Consider the following 13,671-nt stretch of genomic DNA (forward strand, 5'->3'; position numbering starts at 1 on the left):
CCTTTGATGACACATCACTGGAGGAGAAGATCTTGGGCCTTCAGTGCCCTGCCTTGCCCTTCTCCCCAACTGCTGCATCCATTGGCAGTTTGGGGAGACCAGGCCAGTGATTGCCTCACCCTTGGTGCAGCCCCAGACCCCACCACAAGAAGTGGTCAGCAGTACCACCATCAGCTGACAGCAGTGCTAGCTCCTCCCATGACTAAAAGGTTCCCCTGGCTGGGTTCTGGTCTGCTGTGCACTACAGGCCATGGATACCAGGTGCAGTAGGTCACCCCTGCCAATGGTGGGGCCCACGCTGAGCCACCAGCCTTACTAGCCCTGGATACATAGTAAGTACCACACTGGGGGAAGGGCCCTTTTAGCCCCCATCCCTGTCCTCAGTCCTGACCTCTGCCCTTGGCCCCAGGCCTTATCCCCACCCTTGTCTGTCTTGCTCACAGCCCCCTTGCCCTGGGTTCCCCTCCTCCCTCTCCTCCCCCACCCAGCATGCAGAGAGGCAGGACACAGTTCAGAACTTTATTGAGCAGCCCATGTCCCTGTGGCTGAGTGGGCATGGGCCTCTCACATGCTAAAGAAGGTGGAAATGTCAGTGGCAATGTCTTTCTTGACAGTGGGGGCCAGGGACATGTAGCACTGTGATAGGTAGCCCTCGAGTGGGAGCACATTGAGCTGCTCTGGCACCAGGTGGCCTTGCCAGGTCCGGGCAGTGGAGGCTGAGGACACCAGCTACTGGAGCCTGGACACCCTCCTAGGCCTGGCATTCATGTCCATGCCGCACACTGCCCAGGCCTCATCCATGGCCCTGCAGGGTTACAGGGCGCTGCATGTCACCCCACAGCAGGCCCCCACCTGGGTCTGGCAGGAGGCCCTCTCACACCTCTTGCTTGCAGCAGTCCTTGGCTTGACCCCTGTTCTGGACCCACTGCCACCTACCTGGGCCTGGCCCTCCCAATCTCCCCCATGCCATGTGCCTGAGGACACTGGGGCTACAGTGGGACAGCTGGAGGGGAAGCCTCCTACCCTCGGGGAGTGCTGTCCTAGGTGTCTGCAGCATGAGGCCGCTACCTGCTGAGGTTGCCATGGCCCCAGGACCCACAGGGGAATGGCCTGAGGCTGGGGTGCTGGGCACCTGCCCCTGAGCTCTGTGTCCTTGGCTACCCACCCCACATCCCCCCACTCTTGGACAGAAAAACAGAGACATTGTAAATAATTGTGACATTCTAAAATGGGTCTTTTATTGTTGGTGAGGGGGAGGGTGGTGGAGAGGTTCTGTATGCTGGGGAGGGATGGGGGAAGGGGTCTCTGCTTGTTGGGGAGGGGGGTGTTCTGTGTGTTGGGGAGGTATGTGGGAGAGGGGTCTATTTGATGAGAGGGAAATGAAGACTTGTGCCTTTGACATGACACTAGTGAGCATGGTGCAGGGAGTGATCAAATGGGGTTGGGGGTCCATGGGTGGTTGTGCAGCTGAGCTACAGCAGGAAGTGCTGGAGAAGGTGGTCAGCCAGGTCTTCCTGCCCCCTCTTGTGGATGCTTGCTTTCCTGGGCCTCCTGGGGCCAGCAGAACCAGAACCATTGTCACCAGGAGTGCAGGGCACAGATCATCATCACTGCCAGCAGCAGGGAAGGAGCAGCAGGGTGCTTTGCATCATGGGCAGGGGCAGAGCCTGGAGCAGCTATGGCAGGGGTGGAGGCAGGGTGGGCAAGGAGGGAGCTGCTGCATACTGCCCCTGCACTGGGCATATGGCTTCTAGGCAGGGAAGGGGCTGGCCGGGGATTAGAGGGTGGGGCTGTGTTTCCAAGATTGTAGCCAAGTGCTGGCAGCTAGGGCTGGACCTTGGAGCTCCACTTGGCGGCCACAGGGGCACATGGCAGGGCTGGAGGGACTTGGCACTAAATTTAGTGTCAAGTCTCTGCACGTGTAGACAACTGTCAAAAACCTCTTCCTGCACATTAGCTTAATGCGCAGTAAATTTAGTTACAACTAATTGAATGTGCCCTTTTGTTTCTTCTGTTTAGTTGGGCTGCCATGTAGAACCAGAAAACTTTCAGAAGCAGCTGCCAAGTAGGCCTTAATTGTAAACACTTCTCTAAATACCATGTTTACTTGATTAAAAGACAATGTTTTTTCTTCATTTAACATGGGGTAGGGGGAAAACCTTTCATTTTAGATTCCAGTATGAGGTGCAGGGGGGAAGGGGGGTGCAGGCAGCTACTGTGGCTCCAGCTCCTGGTTGGGGCTGGAACCAAAGCTGAATGGTTCCTGCCACTTCTACACTCACCTCTGCTTCTCTCTTGCAGCCTCCAGCCCCCACCATGCCCAGTTCCCCCCCAACCCACTGTACCACTTTTCCCTATCCCTTCCCCTTCTCCCTCCCTCCCCCCTCCCAACTACACGCTCCCTTACCTTTTCTCCTATGCCAGCAGGCTCCATCTTTGCTGCATCTTAGAGCCTATGCCAGCTCCATGCCACTGCTGTTAGGCCAGGCTGGCACCATGCTCAGGGCCCCAGGCTGCAGTGGAGACTTAGCCTGCTGGCAACATAGCAAAGGTATGAGGAGAGGGTTGGGGGCAGGTGGGGAATAGAGACTTTGTGGCAGGGAGAGATGTGGACAGACACCCAAGGCTACAGGGGCAAAAGCAACACAGAGAGGAGAAGGAGGAAAGGGAGGGGCAGCATTGAGGCTGTGGGAGTAGGTAGGTAGGTAAAAGGGGTGCAAGTGGGAGTCAGACATCAGGGGACAAACTTCATGCATCCCTCATCACCTCCACACTTTCTGTCCCTTATTCCCTGTCCCACATTTCTCCCTCCATTTCCTGTCTCTTACTGCCTCCCCCATTTCACCACCACTCCTTGTGCCCTTACTACCTCCTCCACTTCCACCCCACTACTTGCCCTTTTACTGCTTCCCCCACTGCCTCCCCCCCCACTGCCTCCTCCGTTACTGCCCCCTTATTTTGGAAAGGGCAAAGAACACAAATTTAAGATGATCCTCCAATAACTAGTTTCTATACATGGAAAAATGTATTCAATATATACATTTTCCATGCACAGAATCTAATTATTGGGGGTGTCATTTTACATTCAGGATCTTTGATTTGAGTAAATATGGTAGGCCTTACTTCATAGCTCCAGAAGGAGTGCTATACTAGCAGGAATAACAAAGGATTAACAGTTCAACTCATTCTTTGTAAACAGTCTTCCCAGTCCACAATAGTTTGCAGGTCATTCTTCATCATTTCAAGCAATCTTACCTTTTCAGTAGAGTCTTCCAAATAAAAATTAAGTAGGAACTGAATCTCAGCCTCATTTGTAGCAGGCAGGAATTTTTTGACATACCAGGCTTGTAAAGTAGAGTAAACAAATACATTCTTTACACTGTTATATTTCTGTAAACTTCAGTGCACACCTGTTGCACAAACAATACATAACAAAAATAATAGCTGTATATTAAAATCATTATAACTAATATTATAGTGCTACCAATTTTGTCTAGTGAGATTGTTCTGCTGATGCAGACACCAAGACTGAGACATTTAGATGTAAAGATGTGGATCCCTGAGGCTGAACATAAAATATTCATATGAAGGGAGTATGGACCAATAAATTCCAATTATAAATGTTTATAGCTGTAGGTAGTAATAAATAACCTTCTAAAGGCAGTATTTCAATTTGCACTTATTGTACTTCATCACATTAGATTTTCAGGAAACAATAATACTTATAGTTGGACATGGAATTAGTCTTATGTTTAATGAATGGTTATCCAGTTAAGCTATGATTGTAAGAATATCTAGACACGTTTAAGTCTGTGAAGTCTAGTTATACTGGAAAGGTATGGAATTATTTCTCTGGTACTAGCAGTTATATGTTCATCCTATGCATAATCTATTTATAACATTGTGACAGATGTTGGTAAGCAAAAAAATACGTAGTAGCAGAGATCTCTTGGCCCTTAAACTTAAAGTAATAATACAATTTGGCATTTTCACTCGATCGTAGGCAGTACATGTTAGTAAGGGTCTCTGTGGGGGAAATGTTGGCTCCGCTGAAGGAAATGATAACGCTTCTATTAATTGGATCAGGATTCTACTCCAAGCTTTTTTCTTCAGAGGTTCATTCTCAACCTTACACTCATTTATTTCCCTCAAATTTGCTGCCTCTATCCTCATTAATTGCTGCATATCCCCGTGCTATCTTCTTTATTATCCCTTATGTGTGTAGTTTTTTGTTTTAGAGAAGGTTTGTCTATGTAGAAAAGTTGTGTTGGTTTAATTTTAAAGTAAACTTTAACATTTGAGTAAACTGATGCAAAACTCTGAGTGAATCTTCTATTTTCAGTTTAAATTAGGGGGAGGGGAGGTTTGATTTAAGCAAAATTGATTAGGAATTGGTTTAAGCCACTCAAATGGAGACAAGCATGTCTGTACATATTGTGCCTCTATTTAACTAAATTGGTTTAATATCATATCTTTAAATTCCATTTGTGGAACTTTTATGTGTGGATGAGGCCTGAGTTTTGAGGGTGCCTAGCTCCCAGTAAAGGCTACATTAATACTAAAATAAATCCAGATAGGACATTTATTATTTAAATTAGCCTATTATTGTTAGTCTATCTGTATATTTTTTCTATCTTTATAGCTTTACTGCTGTGAATATTTGAGCACCTCCCAAGGGTTTAAGGACAGAAATAACTATAACAATAATTTATCTGTTTTCCTTCCCAGGCTGTAAAAAAAATAGTTTGATGTTGCCCTTTTGGGGTAAGGGTCAAATTAGGAGTTCTGCAGATATTTTTATAGGGGTGAGGAATCTCTTGTATGAATCCTAAACTTTTTTTTTATTCATAAAAATATATGCAAAGTCCTATTTCCTTGAAAAGAGCAGGCAGTTTTCCTGTTTAGAAATCCCCAGTCATGCCAATCATTGTTGCTTCTCATAGTCACACTAATGACTCCTTCTCTAGGCTTTCTACTTTGGATGCAAGGAAGTTGCGCACCTTTCTCCTAGCTTCTCTGTTTGCAGTTTGGGGAAAGCCATCATTATGTATGACTTAGTCCTAGCCTGCTAGGCAGCCTAGTATCCTGGGTCAGAACTAGGTGAGTTGGGCACTCTTTATTATTTGAGGCAGGGGATTCGTTTTCTCCTTCTGTTGAACCTAAAGGTGGTTGCTTGAGGCACCATTGGCTTTGAGGTCTGCAGACCCAAGACTCATCCCTCCTGGCAGCCTGAACACCCTCGTACAAGAGGTAACATTTCTTTTACTATGTGTGCATGCTTGTATTTGTACATGTGAAAGAACAGAGTGACTAGAAGGAAAGTCAAGTTAAACAGAGCTGGGTTTTTTCATATACTTCTGACAACAGACAATAGTACTTCTTACTTCATGTGGAGTTGAAGTCAACTCCTATGAACATTTTGTCTATGTTCTTCACAGGCTGCCTTTTATTGGTTGCCAGTTTCATGAATCCGGTGGTTTGTAACTGTTATAGAAGTTTGTGGTTCTGGATAGAAAAACTCTCAGGTAGCTATGTTTGAGGGTAGCTAAATTATGAGTATCAGTATGTGGGCCTGAATCTGGACAAGTGTTCAGCAGGCAGCTAATGAAGAGAGCAGGCCACTGAGGTAATATAGTGAACTTTTTAGGATGAATGATTAGCTGAGTATTTTTCATATATAAATACAAGTTGCAGTGATAAAGATTGAAGGTCACAAGTACACAGTGACCAGGTTTGTCTGATGAATGGAACTCAATCTTCTGGCCATCATAGATAGAAAGGTGACTGTGTCTTTTGATAGCAGTGAAGTATCTTGAGGTTCACTTTACTCATGTGAGGACAAATGTTATGAATAATTAAAGATGTTATAGACCAGGGCCTACAAGAAATGTCTTATACAGAAATGTATACACCTTGGTGAGAGGTGGTTTACTTTTCTTCTATTTCCCCTCACTTAATGAATCTGGAGAGCTTAATTCTTTTACAAGAGAATGTCTGTCAAATACCCCCCTTGTAGTCTCACATCTCTGGTAATAACTAACTGAGACAAATTTAGCTGGGAAACTAAACCAGTTGGTTTACCTTTTGGGAAAGGCAACCAGTTCAAAGGCTTTGATGTGTAATCCAGTGATAGGAATGTGCAAGGAGGGCTGAAAATGAGAAACAGGCAAATATTTGAATGTCGTATTCCATTCAAGTCACCTGGAGAAACTACTCCACCCAAGAACCCCCTGAAGACCTTTAGATGTAATTTCAGGAGTGGCTCTTAAATGAGCAGATGGCTGAGGTTGGCAGAGTCAAGTGTAAGAGTAATGAAATATCTGACAGGAATACACAGTAATTTTAAAAAACCCCAACCACCTTGAACAAGTTCTCTCAGAGTCTGGACTAGAAAAAAAATCTTCTGCCTTTCTTACAGTTCTGACAGTGGTAAGGCTCACGGTCCTTCATGGGATGGTACATTCCAAGTCCAGCTTCTATGAAAACTGATGTTATAGTATATTTTGTACAAGATACATTTAAGGCAAGGTTCTGCAGCTTTTTTGGTGTACTGAATGAGTAGTTCTACTAAAAAATCAATGGATTACTCTGACTTCAAAATTCAAGCACACAGCTAAGTGCTTTGGGTAAATGGGGATTTTAGAGAGCCTGATTTGTGATCTTGGAAAGCTGTATTTGTGATAGGAAGTGAGGTAGTTGTGTATGTTCTACAGCTGCACTTGGAAATGCATCACTTCAGATTTGAATTAGGTTGAATTTAGGTAACATGGCAATGACTCTGTACAGTATATTTGGATAGTTATGAGAGTGGGTATTGTTGGAAGATGCTTGACCCTTTGGATCCTTCTATTCTGTTAAAGTGCTGAAAAGTCTTGGAGAACGTATTAGAAAGAATCTCTACCTTTTAAGCCATCACAGTGATTTGCCTACATGGTAGGAAAAATATGGTGACACTATTTCACCATAGTTCTCTCTCTTGCTTGCTCTGACTTCCTACTTGGCAGCAAGGGCAGACCAATATACATGGAAAGTGTATCTGTACCTTGTAGGCCCCACTTGATTAGGGTTCAATCCTATAAATATATGAATAGTCTCAATAATGCCAGTGGAATACATACTTAATGCTAAGTACACATCTAAGCACTTGTTGAATCTTTCCAGATCATGTTCTTAGTATTAACTCCTGATACACAGCTCTACTTTCCTCTTGCCATGCTTTCCTCCCTCAGCCTGCTTCAAGGCCCCATCTCTGACTCCTTAGATGTACAGCAGAAAATTTTCCAAAAAGAAAAAAAAAAACTATCCAGGAATTCCCAGCTTCACCAATGAGGCAGTGAAATATACTTTTGGTGAAAGTTGGATATGGTCCCCTTCTGCAGACTCTAAGGATGCGTCTACATGAGACACTACTGAGAAGTGGTTACTGTGCATTTATTTAGTACTTGTATAGTTAAATACTAAAAAAATGTGCAGTAATGAGAGTTACTGCCGAGTAGCACCAGCGAACACCTTTTTAGTGACACTACTGTGCAATAACTTAATAATACTGCACGGTAGTGTATTAGCACTGTTAGAGCTGTGATGCATTGCTGCCCAATATTGCAGCTACTGTGCAGTTAGTTACTGCTCAGTCATTTAGTACCTGCAAAACCAAGTAATTGGCATTACAGCACAGTAGCATCTTCACATGCTGTTTGCATGGTAGCAACAAGCTAGCACACAGTAGCTCATTATTACTGCACAGGAGTGTCATGTCATGGTTAGTGCCCCCCAGTGCTACTGCACAGTAGCAATGAGCAGTAGCATCTCGTGCAGTTGTGGCTTCTGCCATTAATCAGCTTTCTTCTCTGAGAAATAATGTTAAGCATCAATAGTCTGGAATTTGTTTTCATTATGATTTGGAACGGAAAGGATAATGTTTTAGATTTCCCATGAAACAGAAATTCTGATAAACTTGGGTTGTGAATAAAGTGTTCTTTTTGACAGTTTGTTCTATGGGTTCTTCATTCATGCTATTTTATTTCATATATTCAATTATTTTATGACATGTCAGTATTAGTAGTGCAAACATATTATAATGTAAAATATATAGATATAAAAGCTGTAAAATAAAGTTATGAAAATTCAACATTTTCAAAAAGATAACATTTTAATTTCAAATTATTTTGTGGGAATTTTCATCAAAATTTATGAACATTTTTCAAAACACATCAATCTTTCCTCCAAGATAATATTTTAGATCTCTTTAACTGGAATTGCACTTATTGCATGTAGTACTATTTAATGCCATCCAGTGACCGATATATTTTCATGTTCTTTACCTCTCACTACCCTCTTTTTTAAAACCCATAAAAAATTAGGTACCTTTCAAAATAAACACACAATTTCAAAATGAAAATTCAAAATATTTAAGTCTAAAATGTCAGTTGAAACATTTTCAATGTTTCCAATTTCCCCCCTTTTTTATTGGACAAACATTTTGCATTTTTGGGTAAAATTTGTCAAATAATTTCAGTTGCACTGAAATTTTTAAGAATTATCCAAAGCCTTCCCCCTAAGAGCTTACAAATTAAATAAACAAGGCAAATGAAAATTAAGAGAGGAAAGGATAGCCAAAAGACACACAGCTCATGTGTGGCAGTTTAGGTTTCCTGACTCCCCATGTAAGAAATGGTTGGTTCATCAACACCTGAATTATGCATTGGTCAGTTGTTACAGGGCACCTGTTTATTGGCTGCTGACATGAAAGGAAATAGTGTGGCTAGTATAAGATCTGTTGATTCCCTACCTGAATTAGTAGGCACCCATTTACAGCTGAGTTAACAGGGGCAGCTTGGCATTAGTCCAGAACAACTCTTGCATCCCTGCCACCAGAACCATAATGAGATGCTTGAAACACTCTGGCACCATATTTTCCCACTTTAAAGCTGTATCCATAAACCACAGTATCTTCTACTTGTTCATTGGTCTGTCTTGTAGCTACTTCTGCAACAGTCCTGAAACTGTATTTACTCCTTAGCCTGTGTTTCTTACCTGAGTTAGTCATCACTGAGAACTTACACAGAGGTTGCATCTACATGAAATGCTTTACTGTGTAGTAGAGCTAATTACTGCTCAATAAGTGTCCACATCTATACATGCAGATGTTTACTGCACAGTAATTGGCTATAAGTATGAGTAAATTTGCTACCTGCAAATGCAAGTAGCAACTTAACTCGTAATTAGTAACTGTGCAGTAATGTGCATACAGACCTCTGACCAGGAGCAAATGTGCCCCCAGTCAGCCAGGCAGCAGCAGGCGGGAGGTTGCTCCCTGCCCCTGGAAGCTGCCTGCTGCTAGGGTGGCTCCACCACAGGAGCCTGGGTGGGCAATGTCCTCCTGCCCCAGCAGCAGGGAGCTCCCAGCCCCCGCTCTGTGATCACAGGGGCAGGATTGGGAGATCCTTATCTCTCAGTGTCAGCTCCATGGTCATGGGGCTGGCACTGGAAAATTCTTATCTCCCAGCCTGTGCCCTGTAGTTGTGGGGCTGGCTCTGGGAGATCCTTCTCTCCCAATGCCAGCTCCTGGCACTGGGAAAGAAGGGTCTCCCACCCCGAGTCCCATCACCACAGGGCTTGGCTCGGTGATACAGATATCCCAGCAATCATGGAACAGGGGCTAGGAGCTGCCTGATTCTAGGGAAGTGGGACATTTTCCCCACCTGGGTCCCAGTGGTGGAGTCTGCTCTGGTAACAGGCAGTTCCCAGGGACAGAAAGCAATGTCCCAGTCTTTACCAGGAAATATCTGTTTCCCAGCCTTTGGGCTAGCACCCTGGAGGATCCTACAGCTCCTCCTGGCTGATGCAGGGGCCAGTTGCAGGGCTGCAGGGAGCAGAAGCAATCTACTGTTGGGAGCAGCATATCTGCTTCCGCATCCCTGCATGTGTAGACATGTGCCCAGGAGAGTCTACTCAAGAGTAGTTTACTCGAGAGTAAACTGCTCCTGGATCATTTGCATGTGTAAAAGTTCCCAAATGTATTCCAAGTGATATTAGGTACTGCTTCAGACAGAAGTATCTTGCTTATCTGGTAGTAGTACTTAGCATCTTGGTTATTAAAAAGATAAATCTAAAAAATGCCCCAGGTTGTGCATTATAACTTAGACGAAGATAAGCAGATAGTGAGTGAGGTTGACTAAATTTATTCATGCAGTGGGTGGACATTTCTGTTGCAAATGGTGACAAGTGATCTCTTATAATTGTTTGGCCATTTAATTGCTATTTAGCAAATACAAACTGAAACACCTCCTGTACATCTGCAGTATGAGTACCTTTATAGCGTATGCTGTCATACTGGTCCATCTGTGGAGTATGCCATATGCTGGTGCTGTTGCTTCTTCAACTATTTTTTATAGGTACGGTTAGAGGGGATGATGGTAAAGGAAAATTTGTAGTGAAGTTAGGGAGAATTGTGGCTTTTTAATTTCCTCCCTTTGGGGGATACATGGTAATTTTTTTTTGGATTAGTAATTAAGTTATTTGGAAAAAGTACAGTTCGGGGTAACTGAAACTATTTACAAATTCAGGTCAAACTTGCTAAACAGTTTTGGCTGAATAAAAGAAAAGAAAATTTCAGAAAGAATGCAATGTTTCAATTTAACATTTTTAAGCACATTTTTGCCTCTGGTTTCAAAATAATATTTTTAAAATAAAAAAAAGGGAATGAATGTATTGCAACTAAGCTGTATTGAGTGAAATATTTTGGTGCCTCAAAATGACAATTCTATTTTTTTTCCTTATAGGTTTTTTCTCTCTAGCCTTATAAGCCACTTTGACTTTTCCTCACTTTTTGTACCTTTCTTCATTCATTCATTGCAGCAAATGTTATCCTGGCTATTGACTAGGACTATCACAACCTTCTTTGAGTGTAATGCAAGCATTCTCTCACACTCTTAGGAGATTGTGATAGCACTGGCAAATACCAGTTAGAAGAGGAACCCTTCCTTTTCTTGAATTTGGAACTCACTGAGTGCATCTACATGACACATTTACTGCAGAGCTCATTAATTAGCAACACAGTAAATGTCTTGGTGTCTACACATGCAGCCCTATTAGGCCACAGTAAACTAATAAACTCTGCCATTGGAAAGTACTTGTAAATACAGGTACTATCCTACTACAGAGTTATTACCATGGAGCAACAATGCATGTGTAGATGCTGAATAGGGTTTGTCTGGGGCATAAGAATGCTTCAGTGCAGGGGCTGCCTACCAGGTAGACCTGAAGTGGAGCAACCTCATGCCTCAGACATCCCTTTGCAACACTTTGAGCTGGGTTGGAGCAGCCCCTGGCTGGCAGACTATCTCCACGGTCACCCTGCCAGCTGGAGCTGCTCTGACCTGGCTCAGTGCACTGCAGTCCTGGGCTCCTGGGAACAGTAAACTGCGGCATGATGTGCACCTGAGTTTATTGCTGTACATTAACTGGTTGTGTAGATGCACCAAGTGTCTTTCACTGTACCCACCTGGCTTTGTGGATCATCTCGTGTGGCTCTGGAGCAGGAGTTCAGAGTCTGCTGTGGAGGCTGCTCCAGCTGCTGCAGTGTTTGGTCATGTTCTCCCCAAGGGATGCCCTGATACTCTCCTGCCACATCTTGAATATTATGTTCAGTAGTGGGGTTCACTTCTGTAGGGGGGGTTGCACTGGACGTCATCACCAGTGAGCATTCCTGGGGCTCCACCTCCCCTACACCCCAACCACATACCAGCCTGTTGGGACAGCCAGATGATAGACAGCCCAACTCCACTTGGACATCATGTCATGATGCCTCTCAGTCTTTCTAGCCTTCACTGTCCCAGTGATGCATCAACAGAGTTTGCCACCTCCTTTGTGGGGCTATGGTCTGCAGCTTGTAGGCTGTGGTCTAGAACCAGTTTTCCACCCCACTGCACAGGTTTACTTGGGCAATAAGGCAACCCCAGTGATGGGTCTAGCCTATTAGCATTGATGGTCCCTGAGCGGGCCCGGCCTGCTCAGCCCTTGGTGTATGTCTTCTGGCCTTTCTCCTGGCTTCTGGGGTTTTAAATCAAATGAATAAAGAACAAATAATAGAAACTCCAGGGAGGGGCCTCAGCCCTCTCTCCACCACACATCCTGCATCTGGCAACCTCGCCATCCCTCTGCATCTTCCTTTGGTCTGTCTCCTTCGCCATCCTGGGTGAGGTGCCCCTGTACATGTAGCCTGAACACCTCTGTTGGGTCCATCCTTCTGGCCCCTCCCTGCAGTGGTCAGGAGGCCTGTGATCAGCCCAGGGAGAGTTCTCACAGCTCCTTTCCTGCTGCATTCCCCCAGGTGTTTCTCCACTTCTGGCTTTTATCCCAGCTGGGCGGCGTTCTTTAATAATGTCATCAGTCTGTGCTGGCCTCAGCCACAAAGGAAAGTGGCTGACAAATCTCGCAGGCATTCCACCCATCTGCAGCTCGTTCAGCCTGGCTGCACCTGTTGAGGGTGAGTTTGCCCTGTTATCAGGGCTTTTCTTCTTGGTGTTGTGGTGGGATGTCCCTACCATGACCCACACTGCGGGAGAGGTATCCCGCCCCTTTCTTGTTTTCCCCCTGGGGCACTCACATTGTGATGTACCTGAGCCCAGATCTATTAACATCCCAGACATGCCAGAAAACCCATCTTTTCTTCTCTTTGTCAAAACTATTAGGAAGGTATGGGCTGAGATAAATAGGTGCCTATACACGAGCACAGAGGCTGCTCTGATGCACTGTAATTACAGTGCGTTGGAGCAGATTCAATTAATTGAGTCTGGTTATTTAGACTGTTAGACAAAGCACCTCTGCGGCCATTTTGAAGCATGGGGACATTGATATATGAGATGCTCCAGGTGCTTTAATTAGAGCATCTCTTGGAGTTGCTCTAATTAAAGTCCTGCCCCCCCACCCTCAGAACACATGTATAGGCACCCAATATATTATGGCAAGTCCTTATCTTCACTGTGAGATTCTTAATTTTGGGAATGTGCACCCAGAGTTCATAGATTGGCACTTGTATTTATACATTTTAAAAAAATTAGTAGTTATAATAGTAAAAATAAATACTATATTTTATCATATATGCTTGCTCCTAAATATGAAGCACAACCTGGTTTGGGAAGGTGAAATGAAGAAAAAAAGATGTTTTCTTGAAAATACTAATAAGTAATTTAATATAACAATTTATAAAATTTAGAAAACTTTACACAGAGCAAGTTATAAAATGAAAAATACAAATGTAGGCTTCACATGTACCTCACATTTCTCATTGCAATATTGTAACATGTGCCCACAACAGAAGGCAGCATTCTGTAGCCAGCAGTGAAACCCTGGCAGATGCAAAGGGATGAGGGAACCTCTCATTGCTACAGTAACCCCTTAGTGCTGGAACTCATTCAGCAGCAGGCTGTGCTTGACAGCAGCAGGAATAGTACTTTAAGTGTCTTGCTTACAGATTTCTGCCTTTGTTGGCAGCTAAACAGCATTACCATATGTCCTTGTGTATGTATACCCAGATTTTCAGCAGCTGTTTTTTGGGAAAAAAAGTGCAGGTAATATGTGAGAAAATATGGTAGGTAGCTGGAACTTGGCCTTTTGATGAGATTTAATGTGAACACCAAAAAAAAAAAAAAAAAAAAAAAAAAAAAAAAA

Source organism: Gavialis gangeticus, unplaced genomic scaffold (assembly GCF_001723915.1).
Source record: "Gavialis gangeticus isolate Ggan-Ray unplaced genomic scaffold, GavGan_comp1, whole genome shotgun sequence".
Classification (NCBI taxonomy): domain Eukaryota; kingdom Metazoa; phylum Chordata; order Crocodylia; family Gavialidae; genus Gavialis; species Gavialis gangeticus.